Source organism: Oratosquilla oratoria, chromosome 27 (genome assembly GCF_046742065.1).
Source record: "Oratosquilla oratoria isolate Oo_2021 chromosome 27, ASM4674206v1, whole genome shotgun sequence".
Taxonomy (NCBI): Eukaryota; Metazoa; Arthropoda; class Malacostraca; order Stomatopoda; family Squillidae; genus Oratosquilla; species Oratosquilla oratoria.
Window position 1 is genome coordinate 3214978 of NC_134803.1, and position 5000 is coordinate 3219977.

The window sequence follows — 5000 nt, forward strand, 5'->3', positions numbered from 1 at the left end:
TGGATAACCAAGCGTGTATTTTCCTGTAGCTGGGGAAAAGAAGGAGAAAGCTGTCTACAGGGATATATGAAAATGCATCCCCACCCCACCCCACCCCACCCCACAAAAAAAAAAAAAAAAAAATATTTCGAGCGAGGGGAGAGGGAGAACAAACTTGCAGCAATAGGTTTCTACTGATAAAGGATCACAAAACTACGGAAATAACCCCGATCAAAGCAAAAAAGCAGACGACAAGCCTTACCTAAGCTCCCCTAATTGTAACCATCATCATCATCATCATCATCATCATCATCATCAACATCATCATCACTATCATTACCATCCTCACCCCTACCGCCATCTACAGACAGCTTTCCGAATCAGTCGAGGCCATAGGTAGAAGCAAAGCTGCAATAAGGGCGAGCGTCAGAGGAGGGCTGTAGAGCAGCTGTGGCGGCTAAGAGGGTGTAAAGGAACGGTCTGGTTCGTGGTCTCAGGTGAGAAGAAGACCGGGGAGGAAGAGTAGGTTAAAGGTAGGTAAGAAGAGAGAGAGAGAATGAAAGAGGAATCAAGGGTAGTAGCGATACAGTGAATAAGTAAGGGGATGAAGGAAAGAGTACGGGTGTGTATAAATACTTATAATATTATATCATAGGATATTGGAAATCAAATATCATCACACCATTCATCGGAACATTCTTCCCTAACCACAGAGAAAGAATGCCCTAAGCTACTGGAGAAGAGTCTTGCACCCGAAATCAAGACCTGAAAATAATGACTATTTACAGTGAAGTCACAAACCTCCTTTCAAAGGAGAATAAATCCATATTAAGGCATATGGAAAAGGCATGTTTTGAAAAAGCACACCTGCGAAACTAGGCAGGAATAAACTCAGACTAAGACTCCTGTGTTTCCTACTCCACTTATATATATATATATATATATATATATATATATACATATATACATATATATATATATACATATATATATATACATATATATATATATATATATATATATATATGCATGCATTATTAAAATCGTCAGCATTAAGGAGGTTGTTGATCTTCTTAATGCTGTGGATTTTAATAATGCATGCATACGAGAGAATCTGCTCCCCAGATATTCAAATATATATATATATATATATATATATATATATATATATATATATATATATATATATATATATATATATATGTATATATATATGCCTGTAGCTGAAGAAGCTACAAGCGAAACCGGTCAGGAATAAACTCGGAACGAGACCCGTGACTCTCTTTTTCCACCTTTTTCAACTTGTAACAATGTCTCAACACACACACACACACACACACACACACACACACACACACACACACACACACACACACACACACACACACACACACACACACACACACACACACACACACACACACACACACACACACACACACACACATATATATATATATATATATATATATATATGTATAAATCAATATAAATATGTATATACATACATATATATATGTATATATATATTTCATATATATATATATATATATATATATATATATATATATATATATATATATGATGGAGAACAAACACAGGGGAAGGCACGGAACCCTAAACACTCCTACGCGAACGAAACTTAAGAATGTTTATGGTTCAGTGCCTTCCCCTGTTTTTATGTTCTCCATCATCCAAATCATTTGTCTAAATTTTTTGTCAATATATATATATATATATATATATATATATATATATATGCAGACACACATACACACACTCGTGGCGCAGTGGTAGGTTCCCGACCGCCACTACGGTGGTCCGGGCTCAAATCTTGCCCAGAGCTGAAATAATTTTAGTATCGCTGCGCTGCGAGTCGTTACTCCAACTCTCGTGGGGGAGAGTTGGGGTGTGCGTATGTGTGTAAGGTCAGAGAATTACCCATAGATGGGTCATATATTAGCTCTGAGCTCTCTTCCGGGATGGGAATAGCTGTCTATCACAAATCCAATACGTGATCCAAGAAAACACACACACACACACACACACACACACACACACACACACACACACACACACACACACACACACACACACACACACACACACACACACACACACACACACACACACACACACACACACACACACACACACACACACACACACACACACACACACACACACACACACACACACACACACACACACACACACACAACCTTGTTGATCACACCACAATCATCACCAAAGCCATCCACCTCGACCTTCCTACCTCCTTGGTGGCTTGGCTATCTGACTTCCTGACGGACTGATGTCAAGCTCGTCAGATATCAGGGACACGTCTATGCAGTCCAGCACCTGTCGTGTGGGGTACCACAGGGAACAAGAATGGGGCCATTGTGTTTCCTGATACTCATGAACGATACCCTGGGAGGCATACCGCACAGGTGGAAATATGTTGATGACTGCACGGTGGGAATCCCTGTGCCCAACACCGACCTGGATTATAACCCACTGCAGGACATGCTGGACAGGCTACACACATGGAGAGTGCACAACGGAGTCACCATCAACCACAAGAAAACTGTGGTAATGCACTTCTACACCTCCAATGACGTTCTCCTCCCTTCCCTGCTGACAATTGACGTCCAACCCCTACAAGTGGTCTAGTCAACTAAGCTGCTGGGGATCACTATGGACAATAAGTTGACTTGGAAGGAGAACACCGCTAACACCGTAAGGGCAGCCTCCAACAAGCTGTATATGCTGCGTCGCATGAGATCACAAGGGGCACAGGCTGAATATCTCAAAACCATCTACACTTCCTTCATTTTGCCCAAGTTGATGTATGCGTCACCTTCCTGGGCCTCTTCACTTACAGTCACGCATCAACGACAGCTGGAGAAAGTGTTGAAACGAGCCTGTCTCACAATCCTTTGCAACGAATACACCATCTATCGGCACGCTCTCACCACACTCGGATTTCCAACCCTTGCTGACCGTTACCTTCAACGTCTGAGGTCGTTTGCGGTCACCCTAGTGAAACATCCTCGGAACCGTGACCTGCTACCCCCCAATCACCACACCACGGCGACAGGTGCGTCATAGAAATACCATCAAGCTGATCAGAGCACGCACCGACCGGTATAAGAAGAGCCCCATTCTGACATTTGTGGACTTATCAACAACAAGAAATAATAATTTTGTACAACACGGCAATTCCCTAGTTTACTTTTTTGTTTTATTAGTAACAACATATTTTCACTGTTATATTTTATAATCTTATAATTCTGTAGGCTGTATATTTTCAGTAGTAATGCTGCTATACTAGGTACACACGAATCCGCGGGTGACGCCACCATCGCGAATTGTTTACACCGCCATCCTTTGTGGTCCGTTCGAATGGGTATGCCTCAGTTTGAATGCTTGTAGCGTTCAGCGCATACGCAGGTTTCTCAAATTGTCTTACTGTTCTCTGAGTGTATGCCCAGTTCTTAAAAAAAAATTACCGGTTTAAATGCAAATTTGGGTATTAACTGTGGCAAATTAGTTTTCCGAGTGGAAATCTAAAGATAAGGCACCTATATATAAATATTTTAATGTGATATTCGTGGTTTTAGCCTATTTTCTCCCGGAAATGGGCAACTTGAAGATTGTTGGTAATTAGTCAATTGTGTCTTAACGCAGAACATGTAAGCATATTCTCTGATACTTAGTCGTGTTTGTTAACGCATGACATGTCGGAGATACTATTAATAGTAGTTGTAGAGGGTGTTGTTAAAAAATAATACTTTCATTATTATGGTATGAATTTTAAGATGTTGGACAGGCTATGCTATGCCTATATCATAGCCGGCTATGGCTATGATAGCAAGTATGATAGTAACTATTAATAATATGGTCAGGGGCCACATGAAGAATTGTCACCCCAGAACACCCACAAGAAGAATCGTCACCCCATGATATCCCACCTGAAGAATTGTCAACCCAGTACGCCGAATACCAACAGTGGAGTAAAGATTAGGTTAAGTTAGGTTAGGTTAGGTTAGTTTAGGTTAGGTTAGGCTAAGTTAGGTTAAGTTAGGTTAGGTTAGGTCAGGTTAGGTTAGGCTAGGTTAGGTTAAGCTAGGTTAGGTTAGGTTAGGTTAGGTTAGTTTAGGTTAGGTTAGGCTAGGTTAGGTTAAGTTAGGTTAGGTCAGGTCAGGTTAGGTTAGGCTAGGTTAGGTTAGGCTAGGTTAGGTTAGGCAAGGTTAGGTTATGTCAGGCTAAGTTGGGTTAGGTTAGGTTAGGCTAAGTTAGGTTAGGTCAGCTTAAGTTAGGTTAGGTTAGGCTAAGTTAGGTTAAGCTAAGTTAGGCTAGGTTAGGCTAGGTTAGGCTAGGTTAGGTTAGGTTGAATGGGGGTTACACTTATTGTCATCAACTTATACAACCGAAGAATCGTAAACCCAGGATAACCCACGTGAAGAATTGTCACCCTAGGATGGCCCACATGAAAAATTAGCACCCTGTTGAAGTCAGGGATGACGATTCTTCATGTCATGGACCATGTCCATGACCATGAGAAGTCTCAAGACTAGTAGAGTTTTAGAGACTAGACTTAAATTTTCTTCTGGGTTTCATGATGATAATATATATCAGCTGTTGAAATAAGGCTGTTTATTCAGATTGTCATGATTATAGATAACATGATTAAACAAAATAACTCCTTTGAAAGTACATACATACATAATATACTAAAGGCTTTTTCCCCTTACACGGGAGGTACCCCCCCCTCAAAAAAAAAAAAAAAATGCATAGGAATTACTCCCACCCATTCCATTCCCAACATAATCCACTCCCCTCTACCCTCTTCCCTCCCTATTATCTTGGAACCTCCTGGATGACGGGTCATCCCTGCATCTTGTCCACACACACATAATTACCTTGATATACAATTTTTTTTTTTTTTGGGGGGGGAGGCAAAATTTGTATAAGAAAAAAAATTCAACCGTATCTGAAAACAATTACAGGTTTTTATT

The 5000-nt window shown here is 40.7% G+C and overlaps 1 protein-coding gene across 1 annotated transcript in view; it reads right to left on the reverse strand.

The window, feature by feature from the left end:
- Positions 1-5000, reverse strand: part of LOC143039861 (FMRFamide receptor-like) — a 275372-nt gene that overhangs the window by 47522 nt on the left and 222850 nt on the right. The gene's annotated exons all lie outside the window — the stretch shown is intronic.